Raw genomic sequence first — 21,586 nt, forward strand, 5'->3', positions numbered from 1 at the left:
CCACAACTCTCTACGGAGACAGACGGTCCTCCCTGGGGCAGCTCATCCCCAAAGGAAGAGGGCAGACCTGACCCCAGTTTATTCTCGCGAAGTTTCCTCCCAGGGGCCTGAGAGGGACCTCCAGTGAGGCCTCTCCACCTGCCCTCCCCGGACTCCAAGGAAACACCCAGAATGAGGGGGAAGTGCCCCCGACTACACTGACCTGGGAGTCAGGAGACCGAGCTCCCTTCCTGATTACCTGTGACCTTGTTTGGGTCACATGACTTCTGTGCTGCCTTCTAAATGGGGGTGGAGACCGCGTCTCCTCCAGCCCACGCTTCTCATGGCAGGGACGAGCTGGACGCGCCCTGGTGCTCAGTGCCCAACACAGCTGCTTGCTGTCCTGGGGGACGACTTCAGCTGGGGCCCCGCGGACAGCTGGTCTCCATGGGCCGCGCTGGCTGCCGGGCCCTCCTGCCTCCAGCTGAGCCTCAGGCAGGACAGCTGGGTGACGGGGCAGCTCCACTGACTTGTCTGCCTGGGGTTCTGGTTCTTTCTGTTGGCCCAGTGTCTCAGTTCTCCTTCATCTGGTCCGGGGCCTCTTCCTCTCTCTCCTCGTGGCCTCTCCAGCAGGTAGCCACACTTCACACCAGGCAGGAGCCACTGCCTGTCTTATAATCTGGGCCTGGTACCTGCCTGACGTCACTTCTGCCACATTCTGTGGGTCAGAGCCAGCCCCAGGGCCAGCTCCGACTCCAGGGGATGGAGAAACAAACTCTGCCTCCCAGCGGGGGCGTGGCACGGCGTTGACACATCTGGCATCTCAGATGTGGACCTGGTGCCTGGTGGGCAGTCTCCACTCAGTTAACAGCACTGGGCTGAACTGAGTGCCACATCCATGGGCGGCATTTGAAGTGCCCAGAAGCGAGCAGAGCTTATGAAGACGTCCCTCCCTCCCCTTGACGGCCACCAGCTGGGGCTGAGCCTGGAGACCCTGAGCTGCCCCAGGGTCCTTGTGCACAAGGGGCCTCTGTGGGCTGGTGTGGACAGGCTTGCAGTGGGGTGGCTGCATCTAGGGCGCTGAAGAGGCGCCGAGAAGAAAGGAGGCGATTTATTCGTAAGAGAAAAGTCAGAGGGAAAAGCGTCTTTGTTCCAGATCCAGGCATCCCATTGGCTTCTAGTGACAGGCAAGTTCTTTCACGGGGACAGGTCGAGGACCTGCTCACACTCTCCTTCGGCTCCTGGAGGAACAGTTAGGAATTTTTCTTTTGGCTTTAAAGTGGGAGCTCTCAGAGGGAGGCGTTCTTTGGAGCAAAACCGCTCAGGAATCAACGTTTTGTGCTCAGGGAAGAAATATTGCAGGAGTGGAAAATGCTGAAATGTTTCATTGGAAGAAATTCGAAGGCACAGTCGACATCAGCTCAGGCTTTGTGTTACAGAGACGTAAAATTCACGAAGCCACCGCCTTACAACGAACGAATCGGGGCAATGATTGGTCTGATTTTACACTTCTTTAAAAAACGCACCGCTGCGTTTCACGCCTCCCTTCCCACCCCCTGGCAGGCAGCCCACCGCAGGCCGCCTCCGGGCTGCCGCGAGGGTCTGTGGCCGCCAGAAGGACCGAGGTCTGACCTGGGGCCGGTCGTGCGGACAGAGGGCAGCCTGTGTCTCCAGGGTGGGTCTCAGCCGGCCGAGGTGGACTCGAGGGCCCTCTAGGGATGTGCCGGGCAGCTGCGCCCGTCAGGGCTCCTTAGACGGCGCCTCGTCCCTCCCCCGGAAGCCACCCGGAGAACAGCCCAGGTCACCCACAGATATGTCGCCTGCGACACCATTATCTCCGGGCAAATGGCACTGTCTCGGCGCGGCCAGGCAGAGCCGTGGCTGCCGTGTAATTGGACCATTCAAAAGTAAATTATCTGCAGCTGGAAACAAGACACTGCCTTTTAACTCGGGCATTATAAGGTCAGGACTCGAGACATCGCAGGGAAAAGCATTTATTGAAAAGCGATGGGAAAATGAAATTTAAAATTCAAAGCCACCATGTGCGGCGAGGGGGGCGGGAGGCGGCGTGTGCCTTGGCGGCCCCGGGAGCTGGGTCAGGGGATTTATCTGCATCTTTATTTTGCTGACGCTGGAGAGCACTGCGTGGAGTGACTCTAACATCAATCTGATGGAAAAATGAATCCCAGACGAAAGCTGCGCGCCGTTCACGGAGCCTGGGCGGCGAAGGATGGCGCCTCGCGGCCGAAGCCAACGTGGGGACGGGACGCAGGGCCTGGCTCGGGGCGCCCAGCCGGCACTGGGGCAGCCAGTCCAGGCCAGTGACTCAGTTTCTCCAACACCATTCCTCCTCTCTGCATGGGGCAGTCTCATCCCAATGCCATCCCATGGCCTCGGCACACACGTGTGGCCCGAGACCCGAGTCTTGACTGCCATGCTAGTCTGTCCCACCTCCCCCCTGTGCTCAGGTGGTCACCCTGGCTCTGGGCACCCTCCCCTGCCCTCCGAGACCTCAGCCTGCCTGTCGTGTGCTCCACTGAGAGCACCTCCCGGGGAGCTTCCCTCTGTTCCCCGTGCCAGGAAACGAGCTCAGAGTCTCCAAGGGACTGGTTCAGTATCAGACGGCCAGTGGGTGTGTTGGTGATGGGATGAGGCCCCGGTGTGCCCAGCATGCCAGGCTCCCCAGGTTACAGCACACAGCCTGGGCTCTCGCTCGTTCCGCTCCTCCTCCCGTTCTCCCTGCCGAGCCTTCCTGTGCCTGAGTCAGAACCCAGCCCGGGGCAGGGCACATCGGGGCAGGAAAAGCCCTAGACAGGGTGATGGCCATGCCTGGTCCCAGGGGTGCAGAGGGGAGACTGAGGCCCCTGGGACAGGCAGGTATGCGATGGCCCAGCAGGTTGGGCCAGCGCTGAAGGAGAACCCACACCCAGCTCCACTTTGCTCTGTTCTTCTGCCCAGCCCCTCACTCCCAACCACTGTAGCAAGCTTTCCCCCAACTGAGGCCGGACCCCCAGGGTCTCTGCTACCAAGCAGGAGTGGTCCCGTGCCTTGAGCCTCGTCCTTGGCTCTCCACGTGGATGGCTGAGCGTACGGAGGAGCAGGCCCTAAGAAACGAGGAGCTTAGACTGGGGTCACCCACAGAGCCAGTCAGGGGGACCTCGCTCTGGGTCTTCAATGCCTTCCAGTCCCCGATGCCAGGGCCACAGAGGGAGACACACCCTCGCATGTCCTCCTGTGTCCCAGTGATGCTTCAGCTGGACCCCAGACTTCTGGAACATGAAGAAAACGGTCTATTTGGAAAGGAACAGAGAGCACCGTCCACGTGCAGCCCAGGGCACACGGCGTGCAGGGCCACATACCTTCCTTGGGACTCAGCTTCCTCTTCTAGTAAAAGGGGGACATGTGCTGTCCTCATAGGGCTTCTCTGAAGATGAAATAGCCAGTGAACGTGGGGCACCCAGCTGAGAGAGGGGGCAGGTAGTGGCCCTGGGTTGTTCTGTTTTGATTCTAGAGAATATTTTGCTGTGCCCCGTGCAAATATCCAACTAGGATTAGGCTTGGCTGGATATAACAGAAAGCCTGCAAATCATCTGAATTCAATGTGATATAAGTATATTTCTCTTTACGTTTGTGAAGTCTGAAAAGGTCAACCCAGGACTATTGTGTTGTGCCCCACGTCAGGAACTCCAGATCCTCTTACCTCATTGCTCCCCTGTGTATGACTTTTATTCCTGAGGTCATAGCATGGTCCAAGGTGGCTGCTGATGCTCCAGCCATTACACCATATTCCAACAAACAGGGAGGAGGAAGAGACAAAGAAGAGCACATCTCCCCGTTCCCCAATAAGCACACTTCCTGGCATTGCACACACAAATTCCTCTTGCATTCCATTGGCTGAACAGCATTGCAATTGGGACTGGAAAAGGCTGTCTTTATTCGTGGTGGCCACGTGCCCAGCTGAAAATTGGGGGTTCTGTTACTCAAGAAGAAGGGAAGCACAGAGATTGGGACAGCTAGGAATCTATGTAGGCCCTAGAGTTGTACCTCTGAGAAAAAGCATTTTTTAAGACCTGAAATGAATAAGGATGTTTTCAGCTAACAGTAGAAAGAGTTTGTCAACAACAGACCCTACTTCAGGAAGAAGGAACATGATCCAGGAGGAAGTTCTGAAACAAGAGGAGGAATGACAAGGATAGAAAAGTTAAACATGGGCTGAGATAAGTCGATAGGATGCAAAGAAAATCACGTCTAATGTCGGGGCTGGAAAGGACAAGATGGAAATAAAGTGCTCGGGAGCAATTCCACACGAACAGGGAGGCAGACAAGGGGGAAGCGTGCTCAGAGCCCGTGTCGTGGGAGGGGAGGGTTGAGGATTATGGACTTTTATTCTGCTTATTTTCTTGGTGTCACTTTAATTTTAATCTTATTAATATTTTATGTATCATACATATAAGTATATAAAACATATGCACACAGTTTGAATAATAATAATAATAATGAAAACTCCTGTGTAGCCACTACTCAGATTAAAGAGTAAAATCTCTTTTTAAGCTCAGGCTGCTCATTTCTTTTTTTTTTTTTTGAGGAAGATTAGCCCTGAGCTAAAATCTGCCTCCAATCCTCCTCTTTTTGCTGAGGAAGACTGGCCCTGAGCTAACATCCATGCCCATCTTCCTCTAGTTTATATGTGGGACACCTGCCACAGCATGGCTTGCCAAGTGGTGCCATGTCTGCACCCGGGATCTGAACTGGTGAACCCCGGGCCGCCAAAGCAGGACATGTGCACTTAACCACTGCGCCACTGGGCTGGCCCCAGGCTGCTCATTTCTAACCACATTCTTTCGCCTCTGCGCAACTCCTCCCCCCAGGTAATGCCAACTCAAATTTATATTAATCTTTCTCTCGCTCGTCTTTATCATTTTTGCCATTTATATTCGTAGTCCTAAACAATATATTGCTTAGTCTGAGCTGCTTTTTAAGCTTTAGGTAAGTAGAGTCTTCCTTTTTATATAGCGTTCATGTCTTGCTTCTTCCACTTGATATCACACGCCTGGGATCCATCCATTTTAACGTGTGAGGGGTCATTCACTAGTCCTTGTCGTGTGGTACTCCGCTGTGTGAATAGATCACTGTTTGTCGGTGGGGTCTCTTGTTGATGGAGGTCAGTGTTGTCTCCAGGCTGTTTGCTGTCCTGGGGCTGCTGCAAACATCCTGGTACAGACCTCCAGGTGCACAAGGGCGAGCCTGGCTCTGGAAGAGCCCGCTGGGCGGCTGCGATTGGGGTGCAGGTATGTCTGACGGCGGAGCCCTCTGTACTAGGGCAGCGGGCGGGGCCAGATGGCCTCCTCTGCTCCGGGCCGGCGCTCTCCGGGCCGGCCGCATGCCGGCATCCTGGGATCGGCTTCTGCTGGGCCTGCCTTTCTCCCAGTGGGAGTCCTGCTTCCTGAACCCCATCCATGCCTTCCTCTTTCCTGGTTTCCGCCCTTGTTTGGGTGGGAACCATTCTCCTACACTTAAATGAGGATGAAAAGATGGCCCATCAGTAGAAAGCCTGCAGTGACAGCCCTCAGTGTTCCAGTCTCCTGGAGATGTTCCTCCAATCAGGACTGGCTGCCCTGCCGGCCTGGGATCTCCCTCCGCCATCCTCCCCATGAGCTCCTCTATTTCTCTCCTGTTTTCTGAATCCTGTGGCCTCCTAGTTTATGCCCTTGTTTTTATTGAGCACATCCACCTATAATTCACGGAGGAAAGACACACAGGAGGGAAATTGTTGGAGATGGGCATGTCTGAACACAATTTTATTCCACCCTCACGGTTGATTGACAGGTGGTTTGAACACGGAGCTGTGAGCTGGAAATCCATTTCCTTCAGAATTAGGAAGGCATGACTGGACTGTTTTCTGGCTTCCATGCCGCTGTTCTCAGGGCTGGGACCCCTGTGTTTCCCGGTCTTTGAACACGCCCATCACTGCACCGCAATCAAGATACAGAACGATTTCATCCCCACAAACATCCCCCCACGCCACCTCTGTGGAGTCATCCTGCCCCCTGGCAACCACCATTCTGTTTTCCATCTGTATGATTTTGTCGTTTCTAGAATATGACATAAATGAAATATTAAAGGATGTGCCCTTTGAGCTTGGCCTTTTTTCACCGAGCATAACTGAGAGCCATTGGTTTGTGTGTGTCGATGATTTCTTCCTTATTATTGCTGAGTAATAATACTCAGCAACACCCGGGGTGGGTGGACCAGTTTGTTTAATCGTCACCTACTGGGGCACATTTAGTCTGTTCTAGCTTTTGCCTTTTACAAACAAACCTGCTGCAAACAATTATGTACAGAGTTTTTGCACAGACGCAAGTTTTCATTCATCTGGACAAACATGAAGGGGTGTGGTCTCTGGGTCAGATGGTAAGTGTCTGGTTTTTCAAGAAACTGCCAGCTCTTTTGCAGCGTGGTTTTTTATTTTATTTTATTTTTAAAGATTTTATTTGTCCTTTTTCTCCCCAAAGCCCCCCGGTACACAGCTGTACATTCCTAGCTGCGGGTCCTCCCAGCCGTGGCATGCGGGACGCCGCCCCAGCATGGCCTGATGAGCAGTGCCATATTCGTGCCCAGGACTCGAACCGGCGAAACCCTGGGCCACCGAAGCAGAGCTCAGAAGTTAACCACTCGGCCACGAGGCCGGCCCCTGAGTGATTTCATTCTTTTATGTTTCCACCAGCCATGGATGAGAGACTGAGTTTTCTGCATCCTTGCCAATATTTGGTGCTGCCTTTATTCTCTGTTTTAGATGTTCTATGGGGTGTGTGTTGCGTTTCTCCAATGGCTGTGACGCCACCTTGAATTTTCTGTTCTGGCCCCTCTTTTAAAGGGCTCCCCTTGGTCCTGGCCCCGCCTCCACCCTGCATCCACAGTCTCAGACACACCCGCTACCACCACTTCCTGCGTCTCTGAGTATTCTTGAGAACAAATCTGGTTAATTCACAGTTTCCCCTCATTAGCACGGGATTTATCTTCCCCCGTCTGCTGAGGCAGTTACCACTCGTTCATCTGCTTTTCAGCTCCCAGAATCCTGTTGTTTTTGTCTCCTGTTCTGTTCTGCTTATCCTTAATGGTTTGCATCATAAAAAATTCTCATTGCTACAGTTTCAGTGGGAGTTTGGAGGGAAAATAATGAGTTGCATGTGCTCGGTCTGTGATCTCAACCAGAATTCCCCACAGGAGTTTAAAGGGCCACACCCTTGACTGCTGACAGGCTGGGCCTCTTGCAAACATTCGTGAGCCCGTGTGTGTCCTCTTCTGTGAAATGCTGGTTCTCGGTCTTCCCCATTTTTCGTGGGACTGTTTGCCTTCCTGTGTTGATTCAAAGGAGGTCTTATAAATCTTGTATGTTTATCTCTTGTCAGTCAGATGTGTTACAGATACCCTACCCCAGTCTCTGACTTTTCTTTTCACGTTCTGTATGATTTCTTTTAACAAATTGAATTTCTTAATTTTAAGGTAGTTGAATTTTGTCAAAATTTTCCTTTATGGTTTGCTCTTGTGTGTCTTGTTTCAGACATCTTTTTCCGTTCTACTCTTTTTTGTTATGCTTTCCACCTTTTGTCATTAATCACTTGAGATTTATGTCTAAGTGTGGTGTGAGGTAGGGATTCATTTTCAGGATTTTTAATATGAATAGCCAGTTTCCAGCATCTTATCAAAAACTCCATCTTTTTCACATTGATTTGCATTGTTTATCATAAGGTATGCTTCAAGTTTCCAAAAATGTATATTTTAACTGTGCTCTTATCTTCTTCTATTGTTCTCTTTGTCCATCTGGCATCTCTGCCACATGGTCTAATGACTTTAACTTTGTCACCGTTATTGATGTTGGTGGACATCCCTCGCTTGCTCTCACTCCAGGACTGTCTTGGCTGATCTTGGTCATTTGCTTATATACAAAAAGTAAAATCAGTTTTTCAGGTTCCATGGAAAGCCACTCTTGGGATTTTGGTTCTAATCGTATTAAACCTTTAGATGGGTTTTGGGAAGATTGACATCTTTATGAAATATACAGTATAGCTCTCCTTTTACTAAGGTTTTCTTTAATGTCTTTAAATAAAGTTTTAATAATTTTCCTCATAAAGTATTTATACACTTCTTCTTAGCTTTATTCCTAGGTATTTTATATATTTTTGTTGATGCTGTAAATGACATTTAAAAATTTTTATTTTCTGACTGATTGTGTTTGATGTCAATGTATGAAGATGCATTTGGGCGTGGGGTATTGATTTTGTATCTAGCAAATTTGCTAAACTTTCTTATTAACTATATATATTTAATAAATATATATATTTGCTTTTGCTTGTTCTTGGACAAGCACGTCATCTAAAACAATGATGCTCTTTTCTCCGCTCGTTTCTTATGCACTTCTTTATTTTCTTTCTTTACTGAACTGGCTGGGAACTTTGGTTAACTTTTTAAAAATTAAGGTAAATATATATATATATAACATAAAATTAACCATTTTAAATATACAGTTCAGGCATTAAGTACATTCGCATTGTCCAACCACCACATTCGTCTGTCTCCAGAACTTTCCATCTTCCCAACCTGAAACTCTGTCCCCATTAAACACTGACACCCCTCCCCCGCCCCAGCCCCTGGCGCCCTCCATTCTGCTGTCTGTCTCTAAGAAGCTGGTGACTCTAGGCGCCCCAAGTCAGCGGACCGTACAGTATCTGTCTCCTGGTTGCCTTTTGACTTTGTGTATAAGCATATTAGACATGAGTAACCACTAAAAGAATGTAAGTAGTATGGATAACATCTGAACCAAAAGAGGAGGAAAAATAAGAAATAAGAAAGCTTAATTTGTTTGAAGGTTGGAAAGGAGGAGGAGAAAAGAACCCAGTAGGAAAAGTACGAGTAGGAATGACAGGAAGGACAGATCGGGGGCAGAGCCTGACTCTCTCCACACGCTCGTGGTGACCGCCTGCTGCGCCACCCGCAGGCTGGAGGAGCTCGTGGCAACCCCAGCTCAGCGCCCTGCTCTAGCTGGCCCAGCTCTGTGGTTCCTGAGGACTAGACCGCACAGGGGCCTTGCCACCCGCATGACTGGGGGTCCAGACCTGGATGAGATGCCTGCCTGTGGAGGACTCTGCCCAGAATTCTGAGAGGTGTTGTGGTCCAGTCGTAAAGCTACACGAAATGCTATAAAAAGAGTTTAATCGTGCACACACAGCAGACATTGCATTTAATTTATTGCTGTGCAAAATTAAAGCCGTTCTGGGGTTTGCAATCACTCATGCAGTGTGGAGTTATTTATTGGACACTGTCAGAGCGGAGGGGATCCGAAATTTAGGTCAGGGAAAGTCAAGTTTTACAAAGGCCCATCTGGGTCCCCAGGGGCCCGGCCAGCTCAGGGACACTCCTGTGTTGCTTTCCTGCAGCAGCAGGAGGGGAAGCAATTACGGTGTTCGTTTCCCTATGAGAAATCCGAGGCTCCGTGTGGGTGTTTGGAATGCCGCCTCTCCCATGCTCCTTGCTCCAACCCCCCTGGATGAACTTCTCGGACCAAGAAGTGTGTGGTCTCCTGTGCCTGCCCTTTGAACAGTGTCCCAGGTGTCAGGTTCTTGAAATGCACGCTCCCACCTCACCCAGCCCTGCGAGGATGGCAGGATCCCTCACGTGGTGCAGATTTGAATCCAGGCTCAGGGAAATGGATTACCTGGCCGGGCGCTGTCCACCTTGGAGGTGCTGAATCTGTGATGTCAAAGAGACCCACTGGGCAGTAGGTTCGGCCCTTTCTCTTGGCCCAAGGAGAAAGTGCAGGGCAGGCACGAGGCGTCTCTCAGAGGAAGGATAGAAGCTGGTTTGAAAAACACCTGGGCAATCGCTACGGCGGACACCACAGATTCCCCCTTCACAGCACTTTCTCCAGCAACTCACCAGGACTGATTGGGTGGGGGGTTCTGGCTGTAATTAGCCAGGTAATAAGGCTGTTTGTGTCAATATGCCGGGGCAGGCAGAATGGCTGCTCAGCGGCTGCCTAACGAGGCGGAGAGTTGGGGTGAGCGGCCCTGGTGAGGCCCATTGGTGAGCCAATGGGCCGTGGCAGGCCCCCTTGCACTCCTGTTTGCAGGGCCTGGGAAAGGCAAGTGGAGGCCAGGGGAGCCCAAGGCAGGGAAGCCGTGTTCTCTCTCCCCCCAGACCAGGACGGCATCGTCCTTCCAGCGGGAGGCGCTCTGCCACCCAGGGAGCGGGGTGCTCACTGCCCACCATTGCCAGGCAACGCGTCTGGTGTCAGGACAGCCACACCTCCAAGTTGTTGCTCCTCATCGGTTCCTTCGAGAGGAGAGAGCACAGAAGCACAGTGCTGAATGGAGCAGAGGGAAGAGCACAAGCACTCTGAATGGGCACATCCTCTCATTCCAGCCCATCACCTTCCTGATATCCACCTTCCAGAAGAATCAGCAGAGGCTCAAAGAGGAAACTGGCTCAGCCTTGCAGCCTCCGAGAGGCAGAAGGAGAGATGGTGTTGAGAGACGCTCTGCTGGTGGGTTTACTGTGTGACCTCAGGGGAGAGCCTTCCCTCTCTGGGTCTGAGTCTCCTCTCTGTGCAATGATCTGGATTTCAGGCTCAGACTTTCTGCCTCTCAGAGACTTGGCACACTGGATGTCTGTGGGCTTGGGGAACATGAAAAGGGGGAAGAGGCCTGGGAAAGGGGTGGAATGTCTGCGTCCTCTGTGAAGTTCTGCCTCCCCATCCCTGCTACGTTCCCTGCTCCCAGGAATCCCCCAGCCATGCTGAGGCACACAAGGGCATCCTTGGCCAGCCTACAGGAAGAAGCACGTCACTGTGGAGCACATGCTCGGTGCCGGATGCCATGATGGGGGCCTGAGACCCACTGGGATTTCACGCGGAGGCAGGTGTCAGCCAGCCATATGCACGGTCGTCCCATAGGCCTGTGGCCAGCCAGGCCTGCTCAGCACCTCCCTGACTTTGGGGGGTGCCTGCAGGGCAACGCCACAGCTCCCCAAGGCCTCCACCGTTAGGCTGCGTGGTCCGAGTCCCTTGAAGACCTCTGGGCTGGGTCAGGCTGCTTCCTCTCTCCTTCTGCACACACCTCGTGTTCTCCGGATCCTGCCCGCAGCTCTGTATGCCACTCCCCAAACTCCCTCTGCCCACCCCCCACCTCAGTAGAGCCTTCCAGCTTCCTTCAATGCCAGGACCATGCAGGATCTCTCTCTGACCTCCCAGTTTGGAATGATTTTGAAGTCATTTCCAAGAACCTGTAGGGGACTCCACCCATGTGCAAGTGTCCCACGTGTACGAGGCTGGGTTCCGCCCTCAGAAGCATATGGTACCAGCTATGCACACACGAGGTGGGAGACCTCAGCCTGGGGCTGTGAGCAGAGCATGATCCCAGAGGAGGCTGCAGCCCGACGACCTCAAACACTTGTGGTGACAATACCAGACTGGGCCTGTGCCGTGGGTTGGAGTCTGCTTGGGTGCCACCCTCTCGAGTAGCTCTCTCTGCCTCGCAGGCCTCCTCCTCCCGCCCCGGCTCGACTTCCCCTGCAGCACTGACCCCACCAGCAGGATCTGTTCATTTATTAGTACTTTTTCTGCTCTCCCTGCTGAGATGCAAGCCCCACACAAGCAGAAAACCTCGCCTGCATTTCTTTTCTTGCTGCATCTTCAGCATAAAGAGCAGTATTTGGCGTTAGTAGGTGCTCAATAAATATTGTTGAGTAAATAAAGGGCTGCATTCGCTGCATATTCCCCTCCAGGCAATGTCTGCCCACAGCACATGGAGCAAGTTTGCATCGCAGGGCCATGAACTCCGTGCTCCGCTGGTTCCCCTCCTTCCTGGACGGTGTGCTCACATGTCCATGAAATTTGCAGTGTTCACACAGTGAACGTGTAGGCTGCACACAGTTCGACAGAAGGGATGTGCACTCCTTCCTTCACTCTCCCGGGCGTGGAACACTGAGGGTGTCCCCAGCACCAGCCTTGTGACAAGGTGCATCTCAGTGGCAAACTCTTCTTGCTCACTGGCGCAGTCTTCTCAGGGTGAGCTCCCATGAACTGAGACGACCCGATTCAGGAGAACTTGTTGTTCTCACTGCTTCCTGCAAATTGCATTCCGGAAGTCATGCGCCAGCTCACAGGGCCACCACCACTGGGGGGGCGTATGGGGTGAAGTCAGGCTGCCTCTGCCATAGGGAGCCCAAGGCCGGCCCCCAAAGCCCTGGGGAAGGACGCAGCTCAGACACGAGGACCAGGGAAAGATATCTGCGACCTACCCCGACTCAGGAAAGGTGCCTTCAGGGCCTTTTCTGGGCAGGGCGCCTGAGGGCAAGATCCAGGGTGCAGGGAGCTGAGGGACCTTGCGCAGAGGAGCTGTGGCAGGTGAGGGGAACCCGTGGGGCCCGCTGGAGTCAAACCCTGTGCAGAGAAGCTTGTGTCCCTAGTGGGGCAGGGCGACGGCGATGAGATTACCTGACAGGGGCACGTGCTAGCAAAAGGAGAAGGACACATAGACAACGGAGAGAGGAATGGAAGAGAAGACAGAGGGGCTGGCAGGCCTGGCGTCATCGCACTTGGTGGCCATCTGTGCATTCATGAGCCTGGCATCCTCTCCTCTTGGGGTGTAAGAGTAGCCCCCCTGTAGGGTCCGCTACCACAGGGGTGGCTCCTTCCAGTCCCTACCAGACACCCTCACTCGCCCACCCCACCTCGCAGTGGGAGATCAGATCCCAGGCCAGTCACCAACTGCAGAGCTCACTGTGTGCCAGGCACAGCCCGGGGCTCACAGGCACTGAGCTGAGAAAAGAGAATGAGAAGTTTGCAAAAGGGGGATCACCCAGTGGCACAGGAGCCGCGGCAAGGGATCAAGCCTGGCTTTACCCTGAGGGCACCCAGAGTGCTTCCAGGGGGTGTGGCAGAAGCGCATGCCCACCGTGTACCACCCCCGCTGTGGTTTCTCCACCTGCAGGACAGGGAACACGCCCAACCAGCAGAGTCATTGTGTGACAGGTTCCAACCGACGTCGTCCAGGCCACGCTTGGCTCTCTCTTTGGTGGGGAGGCAGAGGAGGCCGCCCTAGAATTTTTTTTTGAAGTGAGAAAAGCTGACATTTTAAAAAGCTGTTGGCCAAGCTCCACATCTGTTCTCCAGCTGGGCTCCAACTGGATTGATCCTGCCACAGATAACAATGATGCATTCTGCACAAAATAATAACAATAAAAAAACCATCAGGACTTCCAGTTTCAGCTCCAGCGTTTAACGAGCTTAGAAGTGGTCACCACTGTCCTTACAACAGGAAAAAAGTAGACAAACTGAAAATTGATGAGTTTTCTCAGACTCATCAGAGACCGGAGGTTGCAAAGCAAACCACGGCCCCCAAAATCTGAAGAGATAGGCGAGTACAGAGGAAAAAATCTGAGATCTGCTGACCTGGAGCAGAAGCTGCTGGAGCCAGGAGTGGTAGGAACACTTACATGGAAACTTGGATGAATTGTGAAAGCCTGAGTGTGGACTAGCAGGAAGGGGAGAAATTCCTGGAGCCACAGTCTTAGGGGGTCCCCAACACTGTCATGGGCTTTTCCTCCAGAAACCTGACCAGCTTCTCATGGTGAAGATTGAGAAAGATCCCAGCATCTCTGGCAGCGAGTGGAGAAAAGTAGCGTGTAAAATGCTGCCAGACCTTCTCTATAACAAAGGCCCACTCTCCATGGGGAAGATTTGCCTGAATGCAAGTTCCAACCTCATGCCTGCTGGGGGACGGGATTCCTCTTGCTCCAGCCCCCTCCAGCCTTCCCGTTCCACCTTAGGATAAAGACAGACAAACGGTAGACAAGGGCCAGGGCTTCAAGGAAATAGATGGAGAACGTTGTAGCAGAGAAGGAGCAGGGGCAGTGGGAAAAAGGCTGCGCCCTCGGAGAAACACTGGGCAGGTCACAGCCCAAGGTCACAGGCCCAGTGAAAGATGGACTTTTAATAGGAAGGTTATAGAATGCTCCCTCTCGCTCTACAGGGGGGCTCCCCTGTAATAACAGTGGATTCTGGGAAAGACCCAGGCGCTCTCTAAGGAGGAGGAGTCAGAGAAGCCCAAAGTCAATAGGGGAGGCACAAGCAAGGACTCTAGAGGAACTGGAAGCCTCTGGCACCTGCAGCTATGGCCATCGTCAGACACAGCCCAGCTCCTTGCTAGATTAACACCAAGCTTCACACTAAAGGCCTCTTGACCTCAGTTCCCACTGCCCAATCCAATAGGCTGGGTTTTCAGCAAAAATTTACAAGACACCTCAAAAGATAAACAAAAACACTCTCTGAAGAGGCAATGCGACCCTCAGAAACAGATTCAAATATAATACAGATGCTCAAATGATCAGACAGGGAATTTAAAATAACCAGGCTCAATATGTTAAGGATTCTAGTGGAAAAAGACAACATGCCAAAAATGATGAGTGAGTAAGCAGAGAGATGGAAATGCTGAGAAACAGTCAGAAGGATATGCTAGAAACAAAAACCCTGTCACAGAAAAGACAGACACTTCATTGACAGATTCATCACAGCCGAGGAAAACACCAGTGCACTGGAAGACGGTTCCACAGAAACGCCCCAAAGCTCCGTGTGTCTCAGTGACTCCTTTGTCTTTTCTACCTTGTTTCTCTCTGAGCTGCATTCTGTGATTTTCTGTTCTATCTTCTAATTCAGTGATTCTCTCTTTGGCTGTGTCACCTTCTTTTGAATTTTCAATTTCAATGATTTTTATTTCTGGAAGTTCACTTTTTTCATGTCTGTCTGACTGTTTTTGCTATCCTCTCTTTCACAATTTGATGTCTTCAATTTCCCCAACAACTTCTTTAAAAAGTATTGAACACACTTTTTAAAGTTTCCCCTCTGGTAATTCCAGTTTTCTAAGCCCTCGTAGGTCTGTTTCTGCTGACACTCACTCAGGACGCCAGCTTTCATGGATGTGTCTGAGTTTTGTTTTGCGAGCTCATGGTCACTGAAGTCTACTTGTAGAACTCCTTCGAGGTTTGTGTTCAAAGCGTGGTTTTCTCAAAAAGAATTAGTAGGTGGGTCCAAATGTCTGGGGATACTGCCAACCCAGGACCACTCTAAGTAAATTATTTATTTTGTTTTATTTTTTTGAGGAAGATTAGCCCTGAGCTAACATCTGTTGCCAATCTTTTTTGTTTTTGTTTTTGTTTTGAGGAAGATTAGCCCTGAGCTAACATCTGTTGCCAATCCTTCTCTTTTTGCTGAGGAAGACCGGCCCTGAGCTAACATCTGTGCCCATCTTCCTCTACTTTACGTGTGGGACACCTGCCACAGCATGGCTTGATAAGCGGTGTGTAGGTCCATGACTGGGATCTGAACCAGCGAACCCCAGGCCGCCGAAGCAGAATGTGCGAACTTAACAGCTATGCCACTGGGCTGGCCCCATAAATTATTTTTTAGTGCACATAGGTGTGGATCCCAGCCCCCAAATCTTCATGAATGAGGGATTGTGGGTAGGAATCCTTAGGAGAGAGTTACCCGCCTCCCGCATACACCCCTTTCCCCTCCCCTGAGCCGTCAGGCCAAGTCAGGTGCGTCTTCTGGGTCCTGTCTAGCTTGGTCACTGTGGAAGTTGATCTTGGGCTCCTGGATTTGTGAAGAGCATTGCCCAGTGCACCTTGCCTCCTGCTGGGGCTGCAGCTCTGCCACCGTTCTGCCACCTCGCTCACTCCATCTTGATCCACACACACCGACTTGCTCACGGACACCCAGACCGGAGGCCATCCAGGGCCAGCGGGCGCCTGTGCCCACGCTCACTCTCCATCCTGGAATTATGTTTTTCTGACCTCTGGTTGTTTCCCTTACTCTCTCTCGAGCTCAGGCACGCTTTAAAAATATGAAATCTTTTTGGGTCTCTGCACATCCGATCCGGCGTGTCACCAGAGTGAAGGTCTGGTTATACTGCCCTCTCCCCTTTGGCACAGCTGCCACCAACAGAGCCCTTGGGCTTCCTCCCCGGAGGCAGGCCGTGGGTGGGACCAGCCTTCTGCCTCTGCCTTCCTTGATGGCCTGATTCCAGGAATGCGAGCCCTCGGCAGGCAGACACTGTCTCAGTGACTCTTTTTAGAAAATGATGGAGGTATAACTCCCATATCATGAATTCAGCATCAGTTCACTTCCGCTGTGCGAGAAACCACCTGCAATCTTAGCGGCTTCAACAACTATTCGAGTTGCTCATGGTTCTCTGGGTGGCCCTCGTCTGGTCTGGCCTGGCTGATTGCAGCTGGGCTCACGCACGTGTCCACGGTCAGCTCCACGGGTCTCACCCCGTCTCAGCTTGTCTGAGTCCAGGGCCACCTGGTCTAGGGAGCTCCGCGTGTACACGGGGTTCCTGGATTTGGCTCCTCCAGCGGGTGCTCTGATCTGAAGACCTGTAAACCGGAGCCTGGTTATCTGACGCCACCTGCACCACGGGGAGACTTAGGTGGGTTCCCCAAGTGGACACCCTCATTTCAACAAGGCAGAAATGGGAGAGCACACGATCTGTCCCCTGGCAGTCCCAAAATCATGCGTGGCCGGCTCCCGCTCCCCTAGAAAGACCCTCTACAGTTCTCGGCTTCCCCTGGGACCCCTGCTCACCTGGGTGGCTCTTCCTTTTCCATAAGAAATGCTCCGGCTTGCAGCCGGCTTGGGGCTCAGCTTCTCTCCTGCCCACAGAAGGTTGAGGAGGTGGACAGTGGTGTCCCTTTTGGTCTGAGCCAGGACAACTTCTCCAAAAGCGTTGAGAGCTCTTGTGGATTATTGATAACCAGCTCGACTGGACAGAGGCTGCCCCACATTGCTCCAGCTAAATCGAGGGGAGCCTTTCCTTGCCTGGGGCACTCCACCCGGACAGCTGCAGGACAAAGCCCTTAACATTCTCAGAAGCCCCACAGTCTGGATGGGAGGGTCTGGGGCACACCTCCAAGATTTTTTGAGTCTCCTTTGTTGACCTGAGAGAGGAGCTAGACACCACCTTAAATCTTCCTGAACAGAAAATCTGTGTGCCCTGGCTCGTGGTCGCACATCTTTGCCCAGAGGTCATTTTTCATGTTGAGAATCTCTGCACAGAGTTTGAAGGGAGACGGCAGGTCCTGGGTCCCCCATGTTTCCTCTAAATTCGGCTCAGAAACACAGCCATTCCCGCTTTGGCTCGTCTCTCTCTCTCTCTCTCTGTGTAATCATAAGCAGCTAGACCAAACCAGCTGGATCCTCTGACATTCTGCCTGGAAGTTTGCCCGGCCAGACCCCCCGGCTCACGAGCTGCCCTCCCCTCTTCCACTCCCTGGGTACCAGGGGCCGTCTTTCCTCCATAAATGACCCTCGCTGTCCTTCAGGCCATCCCCACAGTCCCCTGGCCTTGATGTCCTTCCAGCCATTCCCCCACTCCCCAAACCAGTCACCCCATTTGGAGTTTCTGTGTCAGCAGTGCCCCACTTCTGGGTACCACACTGTGTTCTAGCGTCCACTGCGATGTATGAACCACCCCAGACATGGTGGCTGGAAACACCCGTTTATTTTGCTCCTGGTCTTGTGGGTCAGAAGTTTGGATGGGGCTCAGCAGGGCAGTTTCTCTTGTATCCATGTGGGTTGGCTGTGGCGGCCACTCCCCAGGTGGCCTGCTCACTCATGCGCCCAGCTCCTTGGTGCTCCTTGGTCTTTGCTTCTCTGCACGAAGACCTGGGAGTCTCACGGCATGGCTGGGGGTGAGGGTCTCACGTGGCAGCTGGTCCCCCGTAGGGTGAGCTTTCCAAGGGAGCAGGCAGGGCTGCAGGGCCTCAGAAGGAAGATGTCACTTCCACCACACCCTGTTGGTCAAGCAAGTCACTGAAGCGGGTGCCGGCTCCAGGGGGCAGGGACATTAGCCCCCATTTCTCCAGGGAGGAGAAGCAAAGATAAATTTCCATCTTGATTCTGCTATGGTCCTGAAACCCTGTGCCCTCCGGCGCTGCTCTTTTCTTCCCAGGCCCTCCAATGGGTGCCAGCTGCCCCAGCCTCTCTTTGCTTCTGGGGCCCGAGTCCCCACCTGGAGGACAATAGGGGTGGCTCCCTCTAGGCCTCCGAGCCTGGGTCTTCGGATGGGCGAAACCCAGCCGGTTCCTCCCAACCTGGAAGCTCCACACCCCTAAGTGTCTACACGGCAGCCCATGGACAGGAGAATGAGCAGGTAGACAGGACTTGGAGAGGCACGGGGGTGGGGGCGAGGAGGCTGGGGGTCGTAAGGATGAGCAGGCGGCTTCGGGAGGAGGTCCAGGGGTCTCACAGGTGAGGAGCGGGTGGGGCTGGAAGAAGCCGGGCATTACACAGCTGGTGCTTCGAGTCTCCAGTGGGTTGAATGGTGTAGTGGTGGTGGAGCGGAGCCGAAATAGTATCCACGTTCCAAATGACTTCGGATTGTTGAAAGCGCACACGGCGGGAGGAAGCGGGTGGAGGCGGTGGCTGCCGCTAAGCAGTCGTGTGCCTGTGACTGAGCCCCGAGAGGACTCCGTAGCAACAGGGTGCTGCTGTGCGGGCGGATCTCCCGGCTCTTCTGGGGGTGGGGGCTGTGGGGTGGGGGCCCCAGTGCCTCCTGCCTCCCACCCACCCCTGCCGTCCCGGCTCCTGAAACCCTGTCCTGGGCCTGCCCCAGGGAGCCCATGGTCGCTGGAGGTGGGGCCTAGATAGCCGCCAGAACTGGCGAGGTGCACCCCCTGGCTTGAGGGGGTGCTTAAGGCTGCAGCCCCACCCCTGAGGCCAGCCGAGGGAGCTGAGGGTGGAGGCTCCCGGCTGTGGGCCCCCCAGCTGCCTGCCTGACTGGTCCAGTGCCCTCACAACACCCAGCTCCAGCCACCAACCTCAAGGGTCACTCCCCAGTCTCCCATCCACTTCCACCCTGCTGCAGACTTGATTCATCCACTCCTGGCCGGGACCGGCTGCTCCTGGCCAAGCCCCAGCCCCAGGGGGCCTCCACCCCGGGCGAGACCATACCCCTCCTCCCCAGCCCCTCAGTGGCCCCGTAGACGGAGGTCCTGGGAGGGAAGAGGGCACAGCAGCATCCTGCAGCGATGGAGGGCTCCAGTTCCCCACCGCCCCCACCACCGGGAGGGGAGACCAGGGCAAGGGCAGGTGCGGTGGCCGCCCTCCTGCGCTCAGACCCTGGGGCTCTGCCTGTGGTCACTGTCCTGCAGGCAGCTGTGTGGCTGGCAGATGTGGGTTGGCTGGGGATAGCCTTCCTCCTGGAGCCTGCACCCACCTCCCTCGGGGTGGGGAGGGGACACAGAGGCTGCGTGGCCACAGCTGCTGAGGCCGCCACCTCCTCGGGGAGCAGCAGCCGGAAAAGGCTTCTTTCTTCCTTCCTTTTTCTTTGTTTCCTTCCATTTCCACTAAAAGAAAAAAATTGCTCAGAGATGATTTAGAGCTTTTTGCTAAAAGTGCACTTTATCATCAGAAAGAGAAGGAGATTATAGTGATCCCAGTTGCAGCCCCCTCCCGGCCCCAGGCATGTTTCCAGCACGTCCACCAGCAGCTGCCTCCGTCTCAGCCGAGGCTGCAGCTCTCTCTGCCCTGGCCGCCTCAGGCCACCACAGGCACTGCCAGGACAGACACCCCTCCTGCCCACGCTCCCCGTTCACCCGGAGGCACCTTCCGCCCAGGCCCCTCCAGTTGGTTGTGGGGCGTCTTGAAATGGGACGAGGCCTCGGGAGTCCTGGGTCAGCCGCGGGGGCATCTGTGTGGGAGAGGCAGCTGCCGGCTCCTGGCCGTGATGGGGCGCCCTGCTCCCCACTTCTACCCGCAACATGAACCTGGGGACAGCCCTTCCTAGGACGGAAGGGCCCTGGGTGGCTGTGGGACTCAGTTTGGGACACTCCCCTCCAGCCCATTAGGCCCCAAAGAGCACTTTCCATGCTCCTCCTCCTCTGTTGTCCCTGTCCCTGTCCTCAGCCCCTCAGGAGGGAATTGCCAACTGTCATGTTAAAATTCCAGCCGCAGCCGCCTCAGCCGCCTCAGCCAGCTGCTGAGACGTCCACCCTCCTGACGAGAAACCTCACGCGGAAGGCCTTCCTGACTCAGCGTCCCAGCCGCGCAGCGCGGCTTCCTACAGCCAGCAGTGTGCGCAGCAGGGGAGGTCCCGCAGCTGCGGGGCACAGGAAACTGCCAGCCGCCCCCTCCACGCCCAGCCGTCTCCGCATGTCCCAGGACGGGCAGCACAGGCCTTGCCGACTCCCACCTGCGGAGCATCTTCTGCCACCAGACTGGCTAAAGATGCCGTTTGAAGGCTGGGCCCGTGGTATGGCTGCGAGGAGGCCAGCAGGCAGCCACATGACACCACCGGCCAGGCCCGGAGGCCCCACCCGGCACAGCTGGTCCTTCAACTCTCCGGTGGGTTGAATGGTGCCCTCCTCCCCCAATAAAATATGTCCACACCCTAAGCCCTGGCACTTTTAGACGCAACCCTATTTGGAAAAAGGGTCTTTACAGATGTAATTAAGGATCTTGAGGTGAGGTCATGCTGGATTATCTGGGTGGGCCTCAGACTCAACGACTGGTGTCCATATAAGCGAGGGGCAGAGGGAGACTTGAGACAGAAAGAGGCTGTGTGAAGACGGAGGCAGAGGTTGGAGTGACACGGCCATGAGCGCAGCAGCCCCTGGAGCCACCTGAGGCCGGAAGGGCAGGAAGGAGGCTGCCCAGAGCCTTTGGAGGGAGCAAGGCCCAGGGGACGCCCTGATGGACTTCCGGCCTCCAGACCCTCAACAAATCTCTGTTGTTTGAAGCCCCTGCCTGAGGTCATTTGTGACGGCAGCCCCGGGAAGCTGGCTCAGATGTGGGCCTGGAGCTCCAGCCACCTCCTGCCCTGCCTGTCCTGCTCTCCTGGGGCCCGCGGTGGCAGGATGGAGGCACCCAGTGAGGAGGCAAGGGAGAGGGCCAGCCGGCCGGGTGAATGAAGGTGTGGGGTGGAGGGACAGTCCAGAGTGAGGCGGCCCTGGCCGCTGCGGGACCCACGGTCCAGGCCGTCCCAAGCCAGGCGTAGGGCTGGAGCCGCTGTGGCTTGACAACCTCACTGTCCTACCCTTCTAGTCCCTTCTGGAGACACACATTTTGAAGACCTACTGGGTGCTGACTGGCACTTGGAAGTTTGCAAATGTCGTGTCCCGCCTTGGGCAGCCCTCAGAGGCTGGCCTCAGCGCCCCCTTTGCAGGTGAGGCCGTGAGCCCAAGGCCACACGGGCTGGGAAGTGTGGGCCTGGGTTTGGACCCAGGATCCCAACACATGTTTCTCAGCCTCCAGGAAGGCATCGCTCAGTTCTGCGGCCCAGAAGTCCCGGCCTTGGACGAGCTCCAGCAGATCCAGTGCTGATGGCGGGAGGGAGGTGCAGCCGTGCAGAGGGAGCCCCGGCGGCCGGGTCAGTGCAGATCCCGGTTCAGGAGTCCCCATGCACCCTGCGTGCAAGTCCCGGACGCCACACGCCATGGGACACGCTCGGCCCAGGGCCACCTTCCTCCGGCTGTGAGAAGTTCTGCTTCCTTTGAGCAGGACCGTGAGGACTTCCCACGCGGAAGCTTCTGTCAAGCTTCACACTGGACTCAG

Source organism: Equus caballus, chromosome 24 (assembly GCF_041296265.1).
Source record: "Equus caballus isolate H_3958 breed thoroughbred chromosome 24, TB-T2T, whole genome shotgun sequence".
Taxonomy (NCBI): Eukaryota; Metazoa; Chordata; class Mammalia; order Perissodactyla; family Equidae; genus Equus; species Equus caballus.